Here is a 24396-nt window from a genome sequence, read left to right on the forward strand (position 1 = left end):
AGCTCACTTCTTTGGATGCATAGAATGGAACACACAGACAGAAGATATTTACACATACAAAGAACATGAAAAAATATCTTCTGTCTGTGTGTTCCATTCTATGCATCCGAAGAAGTGAGCTGTAGCCCACAAAAGCTTGTGCTGAAATAAATTTGTTAGTCTCTAAGGTGCCACTAGTACTCCGGTTCTTTTTGCAGATATAGACTAACACGGCTGCTACTCTGAAACCTGTCAGAATACATGAAGGAACTTTTGACAATTCTGAAAAATTTGAAGATATAAACATTACAAGATGGAAAAGCACACCATAAAATGTAGAAACTAGAAAAAGCACTAAAGAATAAAACAAGGAGAAGTATCTAGGCAGGATGGTATTGTGATTGAAGTGCTATAACTTCTGAATGAAGATTCAAAAACTTATCTGCTAAAAAATTTAAATCAGACATACACACAAGAACTTCTGGAGAACTTTAGGAGACCACATGCTAGAGAATGTGAACAACATGAAACTATAAGCCTGATTAATTTTTGTTAAAAATTGTTGGCACACAAATACATCTATGTTTTGAGACAAGAATTTGGCATGAGTAGGCAGGAGGGAGGAGATCTTTTCCCTGGGATGCTGCAGGCCAGGCTGGACCAGGTCTGTATCTGGGCTCGGGTCTGGGCACTGAATAGGGACAATGAGTTGGGGGAATTGGTGGGGGGGCACACTGAGATTTTATGAGGAGCCTGGGAAGGCAGACTGGGAATGGGAATGGGGATCATGGGCAGGAGGGGGTGAGAGAGAGAGAGAGAGATCAGATGAGGAGCCAGGAAGGGAGAAATTGGCTAGGCTTAGTTAGGAGACTGGGGAGGGGTAATTAGAATAGCTGGGCAAGGAGACTGGGAGTGGGTAGAAGACTGAGACAGTGAATTCAGAGAGGTAAGACTAGGATTTGCTGGGCAGGGAGCCTGGGACTGAGATGAGAAGCCTTAAGAATGGCGATGTGGACTCAGTAGCTAAGGACAGTGGGAGGGCAGGGTATTCAGACATTGCACTGGGACGGGGACAGGTTGCAGGGGATGAGGCAGAAGGGGTTAACCTGGGGGGAATAGACAAAAGAGCCCCTCCTCTCACAGGAGTGTTGTGAAAATAAATTCACTCATGTCTGTGAAGCACTCCAATATTATAGTGATGAGCTCCATAGACAAGCCCACGTGGAAATTAATAATTCTCTCTTCAGAGCAGGATTGGAATAGAGGATAACAAATAAGACCTCAGGCTGCACATTGTTCAATAAAAGAGAAAACAAAATATTGACTAGCTGTTCATGAAGTGAGTGCTGTACCTTCTGTGCATTTCCTGACTTAATTCTGGCACTCCCTAACTTTTGAGTGCTTGACATTGCAACCTTCATGTTCTTTTAACAGTTTATCTATCTATGTTTAAATTGTACATGGTTCAGGGGAGGCGGGGGGAGAGGCTTTGCTATTTCTAAATATTCCCAGGTAGACGTCCCTGTCTCAGATAGGCATGTACAGCATCAGTGGAGAGATGGGCCAGCAGTATCTCCTGGGACAGCAGAGGCTTCCTAAAGAGAAGAAATTGCTGCTTCTTCCTAGCACAACAGTTTGAAGAGCTTTAGAAAGAAAAGAGCAGCTCCTCAGATTATCTGAGATGCTTTTCCTGATAGTTGCTAGACTTGCTCAGTTGGATCCATTGAAATCAATGTGAGCTGTTCCACTGATTTAGTAGGCCCTAGATGGATCCAAGGCAGGGACTTGTCAGTAGAGGGTCTCATGGACTGCATCCTGCTTCCTGTAATGGTCCATATGGTTTTACTGGTGTTTCAAGTGCAGTACAAACAGGGCTATATTAATGGACAGGCCTACAGGGCCCCTTAATTGTGATCTTACATATGTCATTTTATTTATTAATGGGGCCATAAAACATATATGCAGCCTGTATGCACTACTGTAAGAGCAGGAAATACTGTTCACAAGTCTACTGTTTTATTTTGTAACACTTGACACTCCCTCTCTTGAAAATGGTTTGAGTGGTTTTGACATGACTTGAATGTTTTTAGATGAACACGAGTGGGCTTGAACTACAATGTGACTATGTAAATTAATGTACACACCACTGTTCAGTTGCTCACACTGCTGAAGACTAACTGTTCCTGATATACTAATTTGTGAATCACGGATTTGTGTACTGACCACTGCTACTCAAGTGAGTATACTAAATAGAAGGGTGGACGTTTAAAAGAAGTATCTATTTTTGAAAAAACTCCGCAGCTTAGTGTGTTTTTCTTTTAAAACAAACAAACAAAAAACTCAGAAAAGCTCCTACAAGAGATTGGAAAAAAAAGACAGGGAGAACGCGCCTAGTGGGAGCTGATTATGCTGAAAACTTGCAAGCAGAAGGAAAGGCCATAGAAAATCAGCAGCATATTACTATATTGAAAGCTGCACAAGAAGAAAAAGTATGCTGTTTTTAAACATCCTGCATGGTAAAGAAAATTAATTGAAAAGGAAAGGCAGTTTGGGGTTGCTAAAGTTCAGCTGTGTGTAGAAACATGGATGTAGAAAACTTCCCAACTTCTGTACAGGTAGTTGCAAGGAAGAGAAAAAAATATTTTTAAATTTATTTTTATTTTGTCTGCACAGTTCTGATGTAGTTGCATGAGATTGGCTTATTTACTCTCTCCATCGACTGGAAATGTTTACTACTTTACACGTCAACTTTTCTCCAGTAGCTCATCGGCTTTTACAGAAGGATTTAGTGATTGGAAACAGCCTGAGTGACTCTGAGCAAGAGAGGGGCACAGAACACTGAAACTGCATGCCGGCTTGTACAACACATCCAAAATCATGTGGTTTAGTTCTGCAGAAACAAAAGTAGGATGGTTCAGATCCGAGTTAATTCTACTGAGATTGTTAAAATTTGAGTAAGAGGTCTGGATAAAAGGTTGTGGTTCTGACCATCTTTGTAGTGAGCAAAGAGAGCTATTGCTGCTCATGGTATTTTTCATTTTTGCAAAACCTCATCATTCTGATTTTGGCTTTGCAAAACCAGGATGACTCCAATTTAGGTTCCATTTTATCCCAAGCACCAAATTTAGAAGAGATTCAGACTCAAGATTCTAGTCTGTGCCCTCGTCTACATGGAAGCATGGGGGGAAAGGCACCTTGAGGTGGCTGGAGCCCTAGGCACCCCTATGGCACATAATATACTAGTCTTCTGTAGACTATAATACTTTGGTCTAATTTTTCTTAATAGGTTTAGCTTGCTGGTGTTTTTGGCCTGTGATATACAAATGGTCAAACTAGATGATCTGGTAATCTCTCCTGGCCTTAAACTCTAAACTCTATAAATAGTATCAGGCATATTTAATCTTAATGGAGACTGGGGATGTAGAGGAAGCAAACCTCTCCTGAAGGTGCAGCCAAAGCCTAAGAAAAGGCTCCTCACATGAAATCACCTGGAGATAAACATAGGCTGCAAATTGAGAATTGTCACTACAGCCTTGATCACAGCATCCTCTGATTAAGGCCTGTCATCCTACAGTGACTTTTGAACATACTGTACTTTATTTAAAATGACCAGGGAGGCACCAGAGCAAATTTTTTACAATTTGTTTTGTCAGTGGGCATTTATTCAGTTATTGACTTGTTTCAGGTTAGCACAGTACTTATACAGAGCCCCGTCAGTCCATTTCCCACGAGGAGGAACGCAGCATACTGGCTGGCAGGAACACATTATGTGGTAAGTGGTAGCTCTGTCTATTTGGTGGAAGCTCTCCAGCAGTCAGAGTTTTTCCAGAATATTGTTTAGATTTTTTTTTTAAAAATTGTTGGCAAAATGATGACATCAAGCGTGTGGTGCTTAATGTTTTATGTGAGCAAAGGAACAAAACTTCATCACTGGAGGGTTAAGAGAAAGTTAAATTACATATCATTCTTGCTCCAGCTACATCCTGGTCACTGTGGCTTCATAATTGTAAAGGTCCAGATTATGCCCAGTTGCTTTGCTGTTGAATGAGGGCAGAGACTGTACAGCGAGCCTCCGTCCTTGTGCTCTGTGCTGCCTCCGGACCCAGCTGCAGTGCCTATATTCTGCGATGCTCAGGGACCACTCCCTCTGTGCACTCACTGGGGAGAGGAGAGGGACAGAGAGAAATTGGGGTCCTGGCCTCACTCTCCTAGAAACCAGTTAGTGAAACTAACCAGGCACACAAAGGGAAGTATGCTTCATGTCCTCAAGGCACAGTGCCCAAATTGCATGATTGGTACACCACTTGGTACGGAGGAACAGTCTGAAGCAGGAATAGTGCAGAACAGCCTTCCCCAAAGCAATGAGTTTTCCCTTCTCCTGCGTGAATGTGAATTCTGCATCAGTCTCAGCTTGGTGCTGCTTGGCTTAAAGATTGTCCTGAAGACAGCACTAGAGCAGTGGTTCTCAATTACCAGTCTTAGGACCGGCCCAGGACTCTGAGATCTCCCTGTTTAGGAAGGCATCAAGCCAGTCCCTGGTATCAAAAAGGTTGATGCACTCTGCACTAGAGCACCTGTGTAATGGGTGGAGCTGTCTGTGCCAATAGTTATTCCAGCAGAAGATGGCTGTGATACATAGGAGAGTTATTAAAGACTGAAAGAGCCACAGGAGCTGGGATTTCAGGTAGCAGTCGTAGGAAATGAGGTCCATCATGGCATAACAGTAAGCCTGATGTCTGTGGGTTGCTCTTTGTTTATTGTGTGTGTGTTTAGTGATTTTTGTCAAGCCTATTTCTGGTTTTGCCATTAAACCAGCTGCAGTACAAGTAAAACATCCCAGTCTTAGTACATCCGTATTCCTCACCATCTTATTTTAAACCAACGGCACGAATAATAATAATAAAGGTACAGCTTTAGTGCTATTTATGTTTCAGCTTTGATAATTCAGGTGAGTGCCATATAACGTTGCTATGGTCTGGTTTCCTTTTCTCCTCCCCCCCAAATCAAGATGCACTAGAAGAACAGCTAAAGGATATTAGAGGTGCTTCATCTGAGTAGTTTGGTTTGAGATGAGATCCTGACCTTCCCCAAACTATGGGCATGTTGTACTATGGCCCATTACAAGAAGCCTGAGTTATGATATTCATATCTGGATCTAGATCCAGACTTCTTTAGTGTTTGAATCCAAAGCTCCAACTTGGAACCATCTATACTTTCTATTAATGAAATATATATTTTCTACTTCACATATTTCAGAAAAAAGACTGTTCATTTCAGAATATTTTAGCTGTTGTTTGAATCGTCATTCCTTGGTGTACAGGAATAGAACTGCATTTGGGGTGGTTAATGGAGCGAATACTGAATCTAAAGTTTGCCTCTTTTACTGTGAATTTATGGCCATCAAAGCCTTTAATGACAGCAGATTCATATTTTCTTTCAGTAATTTGTGGCATTCCTCTTTTCCATCTGCTGGAAAAGTACCACATCTGTTCTTTTTTATATAACTGTGTGGCAGCTTTATAACACGCAGAACTTCTAATAAAATGCTAGTGTTAATTGTCAGTTCAGTTCCAGTTTGATGTTCTTATCATTTATAAATGAGCAAAGATCTTCAGAATGTGGTTTTAATTAAAATTGTGGTGCTTCACTCAGAATAGGGTAAATATTTTTAATTTTCTATCTTGCAAACTAGACTGGAGCAAGGTATGTCACTTTTTAGGATGCAGAATTGCATGATTCATCATATTATAGAGACACCAGATTGCTCTTTTATAAATACCAGGAAAGCTATATAGGAAGAAAATAAAACAGAAGAGAGAAAAGTAATACAAAAAAATTGATGAAGTATCTTGCCAAAAGGTCTTACAGTACTGTAAGCAATAGACTAAAACACTATAAAAAAATAGGCATTGACAGAACAGCATGGCCAACATCTGTCCTGAGTTTCACTCCTACAATCCAGCTCATGGCAGAATTGCCCCCTATGTCTCAGCACACCAGAAGATGATGTACTGTCCTAGCACTTGTTTAATAATTACACCCATCTAAAAATCAAAGATTTCAGCTTATCTTTTTTAGTTTTTCAGATTATTGCAGTGCTAGGTACACTTGGTCCTGAAGCAGGACCAAGTACACCTAGACCATGCTGACAGGTGTTTGTCAAACCTGTTCATAATAGCCTCTAATTATAGGGATTCCACAACCTCCCTATGTAAACTTTTACATTGTTAACTATCCTTATAATTAGAGAGTTTTTTTTTTCTAATATCTAAACTAGATCTCCCTTAATGCAAACTAAGCTGATTATTTCTTGTCCTACCTTTGGTGGAGAGGGAGAACAATTGATCACTGTCATCTGTATAACAACTTTTTACATATTTGAATACTGTTATTATGATGCCCTTAGATTGAACATGCCCAGTTCTTTCAATCTTTCCTCATATGACATGTTTTCTAAACCTCATATCACTTTTGTTGCTCCCTTTGGACTTTCTCCAGTTTGTCCACATCTTTCTTAAAGTGTGATGCCCAAAATTGCACACGGCACTCCAGCTGAGGTCTCCCCAGAGAAGAGTACAATGTGCTTGTGTTGTTTTTTTTAGCAATATGCAAGGCTGATATGAATTTAGGACAAAATATCTTGGTTTGTTGTCATGTTGTAGAAGTAACATACTGTGCATATAAGTGTACAAATGGGATTGACAATGGAAGAATGGGGCATAGGAGGAGTGTACCAATGAACAGCAAATATAATATATTTGAAAAGCTCATCTTTGATGCCATGTATTTCTTTCTTCACCCAATGGGAATTGTATGGATTCTTTTATAACAGCAGTCACTGGAGTCAATTGATAGTGTCCCTTGTCATATAATAGGAATCTAAACTTCAGCAAACCTGTTCCATGTCAAAATTAAGTCTCTTAACAGCACTTCTGTGTGTCACACCTTTTAATTATATGTGTCAGCCACCAATTAATTCATTTCGGCTCCAAAAGACTTCACTAAATGGATTTTCGAATTTAAGAGAAGACTATATACATTTTATTATTATTTTTTAATATTCAGATCTTTATTTTATTAAAGTTACCTGGGGTTCTTTCCACTGGTCATAGGTCATACTTTATGACTAAGGGGAATGATAGAGGTCTAAATTGTAGAATGTAACAAAGTGCAGGATATTGCTGCCAGTGACTTTTAAAAGACACTTATATTTGCCATCTGCTGTTGGTTTTCAGCCAATAACCAGCAGTAAGACACATAATTTTCTTGGGGTTTATGGAGAATTGAGGGTGCATGGTAAGATTTGACAGCTGTTAAACTTGTTGCCTTATTTTTACTTTTGCTTTATTATCCTCATTAATAAATATAAATACACCTCCACCTTGATATAACGCGACCCGATATAACACAAATTTGGATATAACGCGGTAAAGCAGTGCTCGGAGGGGGCGGAACTACGTACTGTGGTGGATCAAAGCAAGTTCGATATAACTTGGTTTCACCTATAGATTTTTTGGCTCCTGAGGACAGCGTTATATCAGGGTAGAGGTGTACACTGTTATTATAATAATACTGTCACACGAGAAGTATCTGAAAGAATGAAGTGAGACCACATTGTCTAAATATCTAACCAACTTTAAAGCAGCCAGAGCCCTCACAGAAGCACTTACCTCTCCTAGAGCTGGCAACAGGCACCACCACATGAAGACTTTGCTTCAATTCTATTTCCCCAGCATCACTCTCAAATCACACTCACCTGCAACCTAGCCACTGTGGGAGGAGAAGTTCACTGCAATGCATTTGTCTACATTGTGGTTTTATGAAAAATAGTTCTTGTCAAACAAACTACATATCTTTTGATGTGATTATAAATTTGATTGACAAAGGTAACTGACAGACTTCTGTAAGGTGTTTGATTTACAATATTTAAGCATTCTTATAAAAAAAAGACCACTAACCAAAATCAAAATAGCACATATTAAATGGATTAAAAACTGGCTAACTGGTAGAGCTCAAAATACTGAAAATGGAGAATTATTGTGAAATGGGGATGGTTTTAGTGCAGTCCAGCAGAGAGCTGCTGTTGATGTAATGCTGTTCAATATCTTTACCTATGACATGAAAGAAAACATAAAATCATTACCTGTGTAGGCACCCTCTGTTTGAGGGGCCTCTGAACTTAACTGATAATGTTCTAGTTCAGGGATCGGCAATCTTTGGCATGCTGCATGCAGGGAAATCCACCGGCAGGCCGGGACATTTGTTTACTTGCAGCATCCCCAGGTTTGGCTGATCACAGTTCCCACTGGCCACAGTTCACCTTTCCAGGCTAATGGGGCCTGTGGGAAGTGGCAGCCAACACATCCCTTGGCCCGCTCTACTTCCCACAGGCCCTATTGGGATTGCCAATACCTGTTTTAGTTGGAAAGATCCTGAATGCTGCAATCCAGACTTGTACACTACAGTTTCCATGGTGCCTGGGAGAAGAGAGAGACTTCTGCCTCCCGGGAATGAGGAGAGCCTCGTGATGGAGGCAGAGGCAGCATGCAGTGGGCTCCATATTTCATATGAAGCTGAGATCTGGGTCAGGGAACAGTAGATTGCTTTGTGAAGTTCTGTCCAAGCCAGAAGCTGCTGCTGTGAAACTGCTAAGGCCTGGACCAAGCAGGGAGCCAAGGATGCTATTGCTGGGCTTCACTGGAGCCAGGGCAGAGACTGTAGCTGTGATCAGAACCGACTGAGGCTGGCATGGAGTGAAGGCAGTGGAAGTAACCACCTTTGTTGTCTAGGAAAGTGCTTTCAGGGGAAGGAGAATAGCGAAGAGACTTTAAGGGGTTTCCCTGAGTCTCAGAAGAGAAAAAGTGGGCTCATTGTCTAACCAGGATCCAGGGTTAGTGACCTCTAGTTATAACTCCCATCTTCAAAGGGGTTGTGCATTTTAGAATAATCCCAAGTTAGAATCATTCTGCCCCTTGTTGCCTTGGCTGTGCAGATTCACTGGATCAACAGAGTGCTGACCCCAGCTTCTAGAGCAGCAAGCATGTGTCTAGAACGCTGAAATTCAGAGCAGTACCTCAGGGATGGGGTACAAGGTGCCAATGTAAGGGCAAGGTGGTTAAGTGTCATTTACTACTGTAAACTGCATTTCTTAATTAATTTATCGAAGCACCTCCAGATTTAAAGTACCAATTATATTTGATATGTGATATCTTAATTAATCTCAATCTGTTACATCATGTTTTTCTAAGTTGTTGAGTAAATGTGTTAATTCTAAGAATATATTTTTTGTATATTGTTTATAATGGGTACTTCTGGGTTATATCCATTGCGCAGATTAACTCAGGTTTATGCCTGGAGGCTCCCAAGGCATGCCAGTGTGTGTATATAAGACTCAGCCAGCTGGAGGCACCACAAAGATTAATTTCCTTTATAAGTAAAAGGATTGCAGCAGAGAAGTGCATAGATGACTCTGGATCTCCTTTATTGTCAACAACATCAGGCTCACCAGTGAGCATTGCTTGCTCCCATGTAATCCAAGAAAGCAGGGGGAGAGGATTACATTTGTAAAGTTTGCAAATAATACACAAATTGGGGAAGTGGGTAATAATAAAATAGTATTTCTAATTTTTCCAAAGTCTCAAGCAACAAGAGATCATCTCCTTGAAAAGTATGAACGACTTTAGTCACAGTGATAATTAAATATGTTATGAAATACAGTGTGCTCACAAATTTTTCTGTCTTGTTCTTCAGAATTTCCCTCACTCCATTTGTGCAGTATGTTCCAAACAGGTGACAGCAAAATGCCACATTTCAGTACTCTGATCTGAAATAGCAAATCAGTATATATGGTAGCTACCTCCAAAATACCTCACCGTTGCTTCAGAGACAGCAGCAAGACCTTGAATTGGATATAATCTTTAGGGACTTGAATAGTAAAATATGAAAATATTTTCAAAATAAATTAAAACATTTTATGATCAAGATCATGCTGATAGTAAACTAAAGCCTGTTGTGTAATTGTGTGAAACAATAACATGAACAGTGGTGTGTCTAAAAGTGACCTATATACATTAGAACTGTCCATATTCACCACTTACCACCTAAGTTGAAGCTAACCGATTTTGAGATGAGCTCTTATTTCTTGAACTCAACAACTCCTGTTGCACTTTTGGTACTGTTAGCTGTCTTGCATTCCAAGGGCCCATAAAGGTTTCATGGTTTCCCATCCTGCACAAATCTGATACTGACAGTTCTGGAGCTTAGCAAATCCATCAGCATGCATCATAATAACTCTAGCTTTCTGTAGGCACTTCTAAGACGTCTGTAGGCACTACCGTAAGAGACTTTGTAGTTGCCTCTGCAAAGTCTTTCACATCCTTAGATCAAGATTAAGGGCATTCTTGGGTAGCAAATTACAGAAACTTCAAAAATCTCTAAAACTTCAGTTGTATTTAACAACTGTGTGAGCAGTGTTAAACAAAGTGGCAAGTATTTGGAGCTCCATAAACTGATTTTTACTTGGTCCAAGCCCTGTGAACAAACAGACTGCAATTGCACCTGGTTTCTACACAAGGATGGACTATGAGTTTCACCTTTTGCGAATATGGGGAGCAGCCGAGAACAATCTAGTCCTGAGAGTGTCCTCACTCAGTAATTTTGCGTCACTCTCCACTATTCCATGTATTTTCATACTGGAGTTTGTGGGCACTACAACAATAGTAGTAAGTAATAATGGAACACAGTGCCCCTGCTTCAGTCATGAGTACCAGGGATTGAACCGTGGAAGTCTGGATCTAAATGCATAAAGCTTTAAAAGATCCACCTCTGCTAGCTAAAGGCCAGGAGTATGGTATGGATCAGTGTTCAGAGTCACTACCTGCTCTGGGCCAAGGAAACTAGCGACCCAACCAACTAACCTAATTTGGCGATGAATCCTGGTCATGTGCCGCATGAGGCATGTTGCACAGACAATAAGAAGATGGCCAATAGCAGACTCATAAATCTTTAGATGTTATACAGTCATTGATGGGGACAGAGACATCATGTAAGGCTGGGTACAGTAATAATATTATTAGATATCTAAAATCCACTACAGAGTGAAGTACACTAGTTTCTTCTGTCATCCAAGCTGCAACCTTTGTAAGGGGAAATATTGCACTGTACCATCACTACTGAGGCTTTGTTAACCACAAATATGATGCCATGTGAGCAAATACTCACATTCTTTGTTACATTACTTATAAAAAAATCTCATTTTGCTGTATGAGAGGACTTGTTCATTGGATGCTAAGACTGTTAGTACAACTTTTTGCAAATACCATAAATTCAAAATTAGCCAGGGATAAGCAAAAGAATCATTTATCAGACCATGGCTTTCTAAACCAACTTTTAAAGAAGTTATAGAGTAGGTATAATGGCATTTCTGATTGGATTAACCAGGCACCCAGCAACAATTTCAGACCAAATATATTGTCAGCCTCTGTCTGCTTTTCTAGGTCAGAGGAGAAGGTTGGTCAGCAAGTCTGAGAATGTCCATTAGGCAGCAGACCCCAGTGGAAAAGTATAACAAAAAACAACTGCACAGGTTTTAGGAATGGAAGGGGTTTGGGCCATCATTGTGTTGCTAAAAGTCTGAGACACAGTTGCTTCCTTTGGTGGAAGTTACAGACTCCAATGCCTTTTTAATTGCTTAGAAACCCTTAACAAAATTCTTACATGGGAGGCTGATTTATCATTTTTAGGACTCTGAGGGAGCAATCTTTGGCAGCTGTAGACTCACTTTAACCTCTCACTAAACATGCAGACATAAATGGCATATTCACTTAGCACTTACACTAGAATTTTAGAGTGCAGCTTCAAATTATTTGAGTGACCCAAACATTCTGAATCTGAATAACAAAGTTTTCAGGATGCTGGCAGGCAAGTTGGCAGAATGATTATATGTCTCAGATGTAATGGTAAAGTATTTGTTCTGAGCTCACTAGAGCATGGAGAACTATGTGGTTTTGCTCTCTACTGATTTATGCAGTTCCTTCTGATCATCACAAATTTTGCTCTGACTCTGAGCTCAAATGAGTTTGAAATCACAACGTGAAACTTGGACTAATTATTGAATGTCTTAGTTTTGTAATGAAACAGATAGGCCCACATTGGAGCAGCCTTCTGTAGCCATGGCAGGGCAAAAAAGAATTCTGCCTTTGCGTGGCTATGTGGGATGTCACTCATAATAGCAATCAGTCCCTGTACTCTCTCCACTCTAAGGATCAGTGAGACTACTCTCTCCTCTTCCACGTCCCTCCCTGAGGACTCTGCAAAGGCCATGGGGAGGTACAGTCTCTCTGATGCTCCTTCTTGGAGTGCATGACTCCTCAGCCTACCCTATGCAGGGCTGCAGCCTAAAAGCCATTATTGAGCCCTAAATGTTTTTGTTGTTAAACCATAAACCAATCCTAAATCAGACTGAAGCTGAGCCCAGACCTGTCCCCAAAACATAGTGACACCCAGTAAATCCTCCAATGGAAATGAGCTGAGTTTGCAATTTTTAATGACACCTGCAAAGGAGAAAGGTGCACATGATTTCTCTTTTTGTTGCAAACCTGTCACCCGTACTGGGGCTCCCCACTTACAGTGTAAACTGTTCCACATGGCAGATGATGCCACTGGCCCACACAGTGCCTGTTGGAAAACAAATCTTGCATATTGCTTAAATTTTGCTTTGCTAGAGCAGAATGTCTGGATGCAATAGTACAAATGTAGAGCAGCGGTAGCGGGTTTTCATCAGCATATTGGCAATAGTTTTGGAGTCAATCAGAATGTTTTGTTTCAACAAAGTCAAAATGTTTTGTTCCACTTCTAACTTTTTCCTATTTTCTAGTATATATTTTTAAAAAGTGAAACAAAAAGTCAATTTGAAATAATAAAAAAATCAAAATATTCCAGTCCAAAAAGGTTGAAACAAATCTTATAGAAATTCTCTTTGCTAATTTTTCTTTCAAAACTAATCTTCATCAAAGCTGACACATTTCTATAAAGTGTTTTGCTTTCAACAAATTGGCATTTTCTGAGAGAAAATGTTCCTGGAAATATGTCCGATCAGCTCTACCCCGATCCCCTCACTCTCATCTATCTCTTAGTAGGTGTGTCTGTGTGTGGGAGGATCATACATTGTGAATTCACAGGACACCTACCAGCTCACTCACCAACCAGTGCTGTCAGCAAACACCTCTGTATAATGTATGTGCAATTTTTTAAAGTGCAACCCTTCAATGAGTGGTTTGAGGAAGATGCATGATAAATTTGATTAATGGCTTGACTCTTGGTTGTTCCCTCTCCCCTATGTTTATCCTTGTAAAGCAAATGTTCATACCTTCAAATATGGGTTAATTGTTAACATGGTTAGTAAACTGCCTTGATTTAATTCTGCATAACTTGATAGGATGAAGGAAGCACACTACTTACTGCCTGCATAATTTTGCATCAACTTAACTGTTCCTTTAAAACCAATCTTATCTTGTGAGATGCATACAAACTTCCCTTGCACGCTTTCAAACAGAAAGTGATCTATCAATAAAAGTAATTTCATCCTGTGTTTACTTCAGTTGATCTTAAGTAATGCAAAGGCATGAATGTTTGCAGTGTCAGAGGAGGATTATAGGAGCTCCATTCGCACTATAGAAATTCTTTAAAAATTCTTATAAGAAATGTAAGCATGACCTTATATCTATCCTCGGCTTTGCATGGGGAATGACTCATACCACTAGAGGTAGAATAACTCTCAAAAGCTGCACTAATGGATTGACACTCCCAACTATCAAAGGCTATAATTTATGAATAGCAGGGATGTTAGATGGGATGGGATCTGAGTTACTAAAGAGAATTATTTCCTGGGTGCTGGCTGGTGAGTCTTGCCCATATGCTCAGGGTTTAACTGATCGCCATATTTGGGGTCGGGAAGGAATTTTCCTCTAGGGCAGATTGGTAGAGGCCCTGGAGGTTTTTCACCTTCCTCTGCAGCATGGGGCACAGGTCACTTGCTGGAGGATTCTCTACAGCTTGAGGTCTTCAAACCACAATTTGAGGACTTCAATAACTCAGACATAGGTTAGGGGTTTGTTACAGGAGTGGGTGGGTGAGATTCTGTGGTCTGCATTGTGCAGGAGGTCAGACTAGATGATCATAATGGTCCCTTCTGACCTTAAAGTCTCTGAGTCTATTTATACGAGCTCTCTTCCTTCCACATGGCTCTACTTGGTGGCCAAAATCACGATATATGTGCCAAGCTTCTATGGCAGGCCAGGCTTTCTTCCAAATAGGTCTGTGGAGCCGGGGTGGGGGCGGGGGGTTGATCTTTCAAGGCTTGTTTAGCTAGGTTGCCTGAAGAGAATGCTCCAGCTATAGAAGAGTTGAAGTCACCACTGTTTCATTATGAGTGACACATTATAAAACAATATTTAGTGCTTATACAGTACTGGCATCTGAGGTTGTCAAACCAATGTAGAGGTACTAAGCCTCACAACACCCCATTGATGTAGAAGTAGTATTATTTATTATTCCAGTTTTATAGAAGTGGAGGCCAAGAAGCATTAAGGCCACAAAGCCACAAAAGTATTCAGGTGCTTAACTCTATTGATTTTAACAGGGGTTAGGCACCTACATTTTTCTGACGATATGGGCCTAAGTGATTTGCATTCAAGGTCACATGGCAAGTCAGTGGCAGATCTGAAATATAACTCCAGAGTCCTGAGTCTCTCTTTCAGGTTCTAAACACTAAACACTTTCTTCTTAGGGAGGGAGAACTAAACTCTGTGAGTACCGTGACACTGTGCTTTATGTAACAATGCAAAATATTGCTCTGTCTTCTTCAAACTTTACATCAAATTCACAAGGAAATGTCCTTGCATCCATGTGATATCTGACTAAAAGAGTTTTCATTCCTATAAATGGACCATTACTAAACCTTTTTGTCTCATTAGTAAACAGGATGAAATACTCCCTCAGACCCTAAATATCTCCTACACTCTTTTAAAATATGATTTTCCTATCTTCTTTCTCTTTAAATTGTGCTGATTTATTATACGCAAAATGAGCTAGAAAGCTTTCTGCTTTGATGCTACATCCATTTTGCTTACATGATCCCAACCACATTTGGAGCTCATCAAGGTTACATCAAAGAGTGTTATATGTTGCTGCATCAAACGCGTAGTGATGGAGCAGCACTTTTAAGAGCTAAACCAGCAGTTTTCCTCCTCATCGTCATGTCTGAAGGGATTTCAGAGAAAAAAGTGGTGAGACATCTTTATAAACAATAAACAAATGGAACACCTTCTGCAATACTGAGGACTTGTCTTCAAATGAGCTTTACTGTTCACTCAAAGAAATAAATTTCATATACTTAAAGTAATATAATTCATTTAAGAGTGGTCAAAAATCTAGTTCAGCTCTTTAGGAGTAATGTAGCTTTTGAGGAGTGGTAAAGGGATTTATAATGATATTTAATCATTCATGGTGATTGCTCGTATTTAAACGAAGAGAGTTGGATTGTCTCCCAACAATAAACATATGGAGGGATGCAGCCACAGTCTGTGCAGCTCCATGCTGCCACATGGGAGAGTGACTAGCAAAGTAGCTACAATGACAGTTCTGGTTTCCCTTCCCTGTAGATTCTTGTGCATCATGAGTTTGAGAGTGTTGCAGTCTCTAAATTACACAGCCCCTTCTCTTGCAAGAGGGACAGTTCTGGCAGAAATCTGTCAGAGGAACTTCAGAGTTTTCCTTCCCCTTACCTTCCTGCCTGGCCTGTTCTGAGGGTCCTTGCTTTGTATTTAGATCAAGTCAGTATCAATGAGAGAGTGTGAGAACCATTTTTGGTTCCAAATATGGAATGAGTTATCAGTCTCAGTTCCAGTTTCCAGTGGGCAGGTGTTCATATCAGATAAAGCACCTGTCACAGATCAACAGATTCTGTGCTAGGCTCTGCTTTTAACAGTCTCTTGTAGTAACCCCTGGAGCGTAGCAGATCTCTTTAGGGTAGGCCTCCTAGCCTCACTCCCTCTTAACTTGAACCTCTGGGCTCTACCACTCCTATTTCATACCACGAGCTCTGCCCAGAGTCCAGCTGAGACATACTCCTGGTTAGATACTTGTACACTCTTCAGGGACCACTGTACCTCACCAAGTACTTGCAGTGGTACCAAACAGCCTTTTCAAAACAGTGTAAGATTTATAAGTCAACTGGACCACAGCACTGGCAATATTTAGATTAGCATAAGAAATAAAGGTTCAAACATAGTCTATTTTGGTCAAGCCAAAGCAAATCACCAGTCAAGCTGTAGGGGATTCTATCTAAGGCTCTTTTCATTTATTTATACCTGCTCCTGTATTTTCTACTCTGTGTATCTGATGAAGTGGGTTCTAGCCCATGAAAGCTGATGCCCAAATCATAGAATATCAGGATTGGAAGTGACTTCAGTAGGTCATGTAGGCCAACCCCCTGCTCAAAGCAGGACCAATCCCCAGACAGATTTTTGCCCCTAATCACTAAATGGCCCCCTCAGGGACTGAATTCACAACCTGGTGTTTAGCTGGCTAATGCTCAAACCACTGAGCTATCCCTCCCCACCCTTAATAAATTTGTTAGTCTCCAAGATGCCACAAGGACTTCTTGTTGTTTTATCTAAGGCTCTGTCTCTCTCTGACACCTCAGTCCCAGAAGAGCATAGACAGCTTCTATCCTCTGGTGGTCACATCTCCATCCTTTGCTCTCAAGGCGGGGCCATCCTGAGTTCCAACCCCAATCCCCCACTGCTGCCAGAACATTCTCTGTTAAGTGTCAGTTGTTGAGTCATTGGAACGTGCATTGTCTGTCTGGACCTGTTTCTACCAATTCCCTAATGACCCTATTTATTCTACCCAGACAGGGAGGTGACATACACTCCTGTGTTGTTCCAGGAGTAGTGTTAAACCTTTCCCCTCACTGCGTAGCAAGACAAAGCACAGAAGGAAACTGAGACACACATAGAATTCATGAAAATATTACAGAAAATCCCCACTTTGTCATAGCACCAGCAAAAATGGCACTAGTCACTGTCTGAGAACTGGGAGGGCAGGGAGACAGGCCTACCTGTAGCTTGGAGACTCGGATTTACTTCTACATGGGTTCCTTTTCAATCTCATGGGCCTGTTATCTGACTCTACTCTTTATTTAGTAACAGTGTATCTGAAAGAAGATTTGGCCAAAGTTCCTTTAAATCAGAGTACGTTAGTGAGGCAGTGTTGGGAAGCTTGTGCTGATGCTGACCATGCTTTCTCTATTCTGTCAATAAACAAAGGACTTTCTCAAGCCTTGAATTTACTTTTTACACTTTTAAAAGAGAGCTCAGATTGTATCTTTATTTGATTTGCATTGCAGAATGTTCTCAACTTGACACCATATTACGGAACATTTTATCAGAAATAAATTAATATGTATAGTAGTTTTCTGTGCCGTTTCACAGACGCTATAATGGTTTTTGCCACCATGTAAATTTCAATTATTTTTTTTACATTAAGCAGAGTTGAGAGACTCCCATTTCCTGCTATATAAGTCTAGTAAAATGAGCATTGTTACATTGGATAATAACTTGCCCATGTCTACTGTAATTTCTTTTTTTGCAAGAAATTCACTTATTAAGGTTCATTTAATGTAAATTAATAAATTAAACAGCATTAAACTGCTGTATAAATCATTCATTTCAAAAGCTACTGTGTATCTGAGCCCAAACTCTCCAGAAATGAACACAATCTCATAATGACTAACACTATAATGTTCATCATTTTCCATGTGCCTGAACACAGGACTATAAACTAATCACCACAGCTGTTTAGCATAGTGTGATTTGGAGTCAATATATCATTTTCAGCTTGCTTCACACTTGTTGCATTTCTCAGTCAATTTTAGTTGACTCTGGAAAGGATGCATCTTCTACTATAGGAAAATATATATCCATTAATATACCATGAATAAGCTTTGCAAAATTTTACTCTCCTTGGATGAGTAACTTTTACTGATGGACATGTAAAATATCATTAATTTTCCCCATTACTATCTTTATCGTCATCATAGTAAATGGCCCCAGGACTGATAACTGTTCATAAAATTTTTGCAAGTCTGCCATAAATAGTTACCAAAGAAGCTCAGATGACCCCAAAGCTCTCCTAACTTCATCCAAACTCTGCTCTGCTGCTGCTTAAAGACCCACAAGTCACCTGACATTGCACTTAAGACTTGGGAACATTTTCCACTTGAAGACAACTCTGCTGACACACCACAGCCTGTATTTTGATTTTGGTGTTGGTGTTTCAGTATGTGGCACTCTCCCTCTAAGTCAGTATGGAAGCAGTGCCACAGCAGGGTGTTGGTGATTATGCATTGTGATTATGCTGAAGGCCTTGTCATCTTTTGGATGTGCAAGACATGTCAATAAAAAAAAGAGAGAGATGGAGAGAGAGAGGTCATGTGCAATTATAATTTTTATGAAAGATTAAAATGCAATGCAAATGCTCATGTCTATATAACAGAGATTTGTTGTGGCTTCTTTATTACTGCTGCATTCTGGGGAGCAGAGGGGAAACCATACCAGCAGCAGATGGAGACATTCTATCTGCAGAGAAAAGAAGCTGGCACAATGCATTGGTGGAGCCCAAATAGGAGCAATAGCTGCTACAGCCTATAGAAGGGTGCAGCATGCACTCCCTCGGTGCTAGCCGAGGTTCAACAGCCATGGTAGAAGGGGAAGAAGCCAGGCATCTGTCTCCATTTCAGCCTTCCCCTCCCCCCCACACCCTTATGGGGTGACATAATTCCTTTTTAGAACTCCTCCTGAGATAATACAGCTAGACTTTTTGCCGTGCTTGGGGCTAATCATAATCTAGCCCTCTGTAAATAAAAGGCAAAATTATCCTCTTACTTAAATGGGTACAACTTTATTGAAATAAAATTGGTATTGCTATTACTAAGGGAATGTGACCACTAAACTGCAGCAGTTCCTTGGGAAAGTGTATTTGTATCCTCTATCACTAAAGGCATGAAAGTACTTTAAGCTAATTATGGCTGGATCTCAGTTTGATTTGTACAAAGATCTTTATCTTTGAGCTCACCTGATCTGATTTGCTAATTTATAAACCCTGTAAACTGCTCTTTTAAAAAAAATGTATTGAATTCTCAACATGAATTAGCACTCATAATGAAAGTTAATGACTATCTGAATAGTGAATTGGGCTTAGGACTTGGTTTTCTCATCCACTGTCATACAGGTATGCCTTGCTCTCAAATAAAATATGAGTTTATGAAACTATTTTTCCATTGACAAGAGAAGAACACACGTAAAAAATGGTAAATGTAAAAACTGAAGAGATGTTAGAAATGCTTTATGCCAGTAAAATGTACACTAGCCATGTAGGCATAAGTGTACTCAAGAAAATGCAGAAGAATCTAATTGAAGCTGAATCCAATTTGTCTAGGTATTCTACAGACTCTGATTTGGAACAGATTGCTAGACCTTTGATTGAATAGGAGATTGCATCCATTTCTAGTAATTGTTGCTGTGGTGGATGTGCATTGATCTTGTATCTTAATGATGGGTATCCAAACTATTTAATTGAATGCAAATGTTTGTGAAAAGTGCCACAATGATATTCCTCTAGTGACCCACAAGACACATACACCCAAGTTAGTAGCCAGGCAAGGATGCTTCCTGGGAGTGGTATTAGAAAATTTGAATATAGTGCTAAGATCTACATTTTGGATATACAGTACGCCAGAGCTGCATAATTGGTTTGGTGAGCTAATCCACTTCCTATAAAGGGCCCGGGATTTTTGCAATACAAATATAAAATTTCTGTCTTGATCATCAAGTCATTCACTCAGCCTAAAACAACTGTGTTAAGAGAATACTGAGGACCAGATTCAGATGTTGAATAGTATATGTAGTCTTGGGCCTTCTCAGGGAGTAGTGATTGTGAGGAAACATCTCAGAATCTGGCCCTAGAATGTCATAGTTAAGAGCTCAAAAGTCCAGACATGCTAGAGATAAGGTTGCATAGGTAACTTTCAAGCATGATGTCTTCTTCCTTTTTATTGACCCTCTCCTTTCATGAGAATGAGAGGTCTTAGTCTTTTAGGATATATATACCTACGCACCCCTCATATTATATATAATGTTGATTTTGGATGTTTATGGACCCTGACTAATCATCTCCTTTGTCTTCCTTTGTGTGTTTCAAGTAGACACCCGGCTCAGCTAGACTCACACACTGAACACTAACCATACAATTAACTGATAAAATACATTCACCCACCATAAACATAAACAAGAGAGCTTTTGTTATTGATTAAACCTGGATGAAACCTGGGCAACCCTGCAGGAAATAATATTTCTTAAGACTCCTCTGTACTCTTTTCCCTAAAAGAGCTGGGTGAATAATGAACAAAGCTAGTTGTAAAATAATGTATCTGAAAAATGTCAAAAAAAATTCATTGATTAAATTATTTGATAACTCTTTTCCCAGGGGCTCTGCTCTCAGCTCTGAAAATGCTCTTGTACTTGCTGAATGAGAACTACCCCAGTCAGGAGCTGGTCACACTCAGAGAGTACAACTCTTTCATTTGGCAGCGGCCAGCCAGTCACTCCAGAGCATTCTCTGACAGCGCAGTGCCTGTTCTCCTGCATTACAAGATGGTTGTTATACACTACCCCAGAGTTTCTCAAACAGGGGTCACCACTTGTGTAGGGAAAGCCCCTGGCGGGCCGGGCTGGTGTCTTTACCTGCCCCGTCCGCAGGTCCGGCCGATTGCGGCTCCCACTGGCTGCGGATCACTGGTCTGGGCCAAAGGGAGCTGCTGGAAGCGGCGGCCAGTACATCCCTCGGCCTGTGCCGCTTCCAGCTTCTCCCATTGGCTCGCAGCCAATGGGAGCCGCGATCGGCTGGACCTGCAGACGGGGCAGGTAAACCACTGGCCCAGCCCGCCAGGGGCTTTCCCTACACAAGCATTGACCCCTGTTTGAGAAACCCTGCACTACCCCATTGCTCAGAATTTCTTGGCCTGCTTCACTAACCAAGCAGCATGGTCGTCAGGCTTGTCGCTGAATGATAGCCCCTTACCAGTTTCCATTCACTCTAATTTTTCTTAGCTACCTTAGAACCTTCCAGCACATTCTGCTGAAGACTCTAAGGCTTCTTTCCTGATTTCTAAATGCCTCCGTTTCAGCGTAGCTGTTTAACTGAAGCTGTGTGATCATGTGTGAAGACAGCTCCCTTATTGACCATGCACTGTGTTCCTTGCTTTCCTCTACTGCGTACTGTACTGTGACCAAGGTTCTCACACTAGAAAATCCTCACTGCCTGTCAAGGAAAGATCAATCTTACAGCTTCTGTAAAAGGCGAGAGAAAGAAGAAATGACAAGACAGAACTACAGTTGAATATTTGAATCATGGAATTATTTATGCATCTTATCCCGTATGCCACGCAGGAATTACAGTCTGAAGTGTGCTCTAGGTGATGATCAAATACTAACAGATTATCTCAGTTTTAAAGATGTCTGTACTCACTCTTTAAGGGTCAGCCTGTTTTTAATCCCCAATTTATTTTTGAGCTCTGCTGGCTATTCAGTGAGTGTGTCTCAAAGACTGGCCAAGGGGACTCCTCTCAGAATGAAAACACAGTTTTATTAATAAAATAGCAGTCACAACACGGGAAATGTTTCCCATTTGTTCCTCACTGAGGCTTAGATTAAAAATCAAATCCATCCTGTGTTGCAAAATGGAAATCTATAGCAGGTGACCAAAGACTCTCCACCCTATTCGCCAGAGAAAGATCAGTATCTGGGAGCTTTCACTACCTCATACAAGCTACCACTGTGTGGAAACTGGGATTTTTGTATTGGTACTATTTAATGCAGTCCTGGTTTAGACGCAAATATACAAATCATTATGAATGGATAAACCTTTCAATATGACATATTTCTTTTTTCATTTAGGAGTCTATTTTTTTTCCCATGACTGCAAATGTGGATTAGCGGTAATAGCAATGTCAGCTTACTAAAGAGAGCAATTTTAAGAGTCATGGCCATCTTTCCAGCATGCAGCAGGAAACCTCATTCACCATTGTCAAATAGGAAGATGAATCTATTTTAAGTGACTGAAATATTATGCACAGCTTGAATAAATATTTAAAATAAATACAGTAGAAGAAAGTGTTTGTGAAAGAAGATAAATTTAGCTTTGAGTGTACATATTTTCACAAGCCCAATAGCGCTATTAAAACTCACATATCTAAGTCTCTTAGGCTCCAGCTCTGCAGTGTGAAGCATGTGGGCAGGCCCCTCTGCTGGTATAGAGCCCCATAGAGGTCAGAAGTCCATTTGTGTGACCCACCTTGCAGGACTGGGACCTTTAGTGATGCACTGGCGTTTATGATGTCATTACCAGTAGGGATGGAAGCCAAAGTATAGTTTTTAGACTATACATAGCACTCTTTCAGCCAATGGTATTTTTAATTTTTACACCTGAAAGGACAACATTTAGTTTTTGGATGTTAAGACCTAGGTCTTCAACTTCAACGCTGTTCAGCACTGCTCAGAACAGAGCCAACCTGGGAGTCTAAGAGAAGCAACTAATTTTGTTTTGCTTTATTTATTATTATTTGTTTTAATGCAATATGAGGGATTTTTTGTTAGAAAACATTGGTAATCATTCTGTAAAAAATTCAACTGTCACATACAATACATGCTTTAATATTACATGAATTGCCTTTACAAATGGTCAGAAAAGTTGTTTAAAACTCCTGGACATGCACAGTAAGTGAAACTGTAACGGGATAGAAGAAAAATCTCAAAGATCTTTTGCCCTTTTTGTTCAAATACTGTATTCATTTTACAACAAGTTTGCAACTGTTGTTACTGAATCTGATGAAGCAATTAAAAATTAAGCTCTATAAATGTAAGGAACAGCTCAACCATAATTAGTACAAATATGAATGCCACTCACATATAGTAGGTTTGAAAATCAGAAACAGAATGAAACCATTTTAGAGCTGCAGTTCTCAACCAGGGGTACGTGTGCCTCAGGGGATGTGCAGAGATCTTCCAAATGTACATCAACTCATCTAGATATTTGCTTAGTTTTACAACAGGTTACATAAAAAGCTCTAGCAAAGTCAGTACAAACTAAAATTTCATATACGATGATTTGTTTATACTGCTCTATATACTAGACATGGAAATGTAAGTACAATATTTATATTCTGTGACAGACCCAAACCAGTAGGGTACAGGGGTCTGGTCCTATTGGCATCCAGACCCCCCCAGCCTAAGGGGAGGATCCACAGGTCTGGGACACCAAGTAATTACATGGGACAACTAATGAAAAAACAGGATCAGGAGTGAGGTCATAGGGCTAAACTAAGGGAACCTGATGGGGACACTGATAGGGACACTGAGCAGAGAACCCCGGACAACGCCCACTGCTCCTCAAAGGCGTCAAGGGAGCCAGTGAACACCAGTGGACACCGCCCAGAGGAACTCTACCCGGATGCATGAACAGACGGAGGAATGGAAATAAGCCCTACAGTCGCAAAAAATCCCATCGGCCAACCTCTTCTCCCCGGTGTTGTAGATGGTTAGTTTGGCCAGGGCTAAGAGCAGGTTGATAAGGAGATCCCGCGACTTCATGGGGCCACGGATGGGGAGTGCGTAGATGAACAGCTGAGGGGAAAAGTGCAATCAAAAACGCAATAGGAGGTCCAAGAGTAGCTGGAACAGGGGCTGAAACCTGGCGCACTCCAAGTAAATGTGCGCCAAGGTCTCCTTCTTGCCACAGAAAGGGCAGGTGTTAGGGACAGGGGTGAACCGCGCCAAGTACACACCCGTGCTCACGGCCCCGTGAAGGAGCCACCAGCTGACATCCCCAGCGGGCCTCGGAACAAGGGCAGAGTACAGGCTGGCCCACCGGGGCTTCTCACCCTCGAGAGGTGGCAGGAGGCCTTGCATTTAGTATCAGGGCAGGACGCGAGGGTGAGGTAGTGAAGGGTGTGGAGCACAAGCGTGTACAGATGTTTCCGTGGCGCGGTCTGGAACAGAACCGGCTGCACATCGTGCAGCCAGCTTGCAGAGAAAGGGTGAGGGGGCCGATTGGGTCCACGGGGCAGGGGCCCTATAAAAATGTCCATGGGGCCCGGGGCCTCGCAGGAGGCAGGTGACGTGTTTCTTGGCCCCCTCCTTTTCTCCAGGGCGTTAGAAGAAGCGGAGGCCGGCGGTCCATCTTCACCGAAGGAGGTGGATGCGGGGATCGGAACAAAAAGCACCTGGGGGGGGGCCGATGGTCCTCGGAGGGCTGCGGTATGCTCCTCCCGTCTCTCCTGGCTATGCTCCGCAGAGGGATGGT

The sequence above is a fragment of the Chelonoidis abingdonii genome, chromosome 2 (assembly GCF_003597395.2).
Source record: "Chelonoidis abingdonii isolate Lonesome George chromosome 2, CheloAbing_2.0, whole genome shotgun sequence".
In the NCBI taxonomy this organism is placed as follows: Eukaryota; Metazoa; Chordata; order Testudines; family Testudinidae; genus Chelonoidis; species Chelonoidis abingdonii.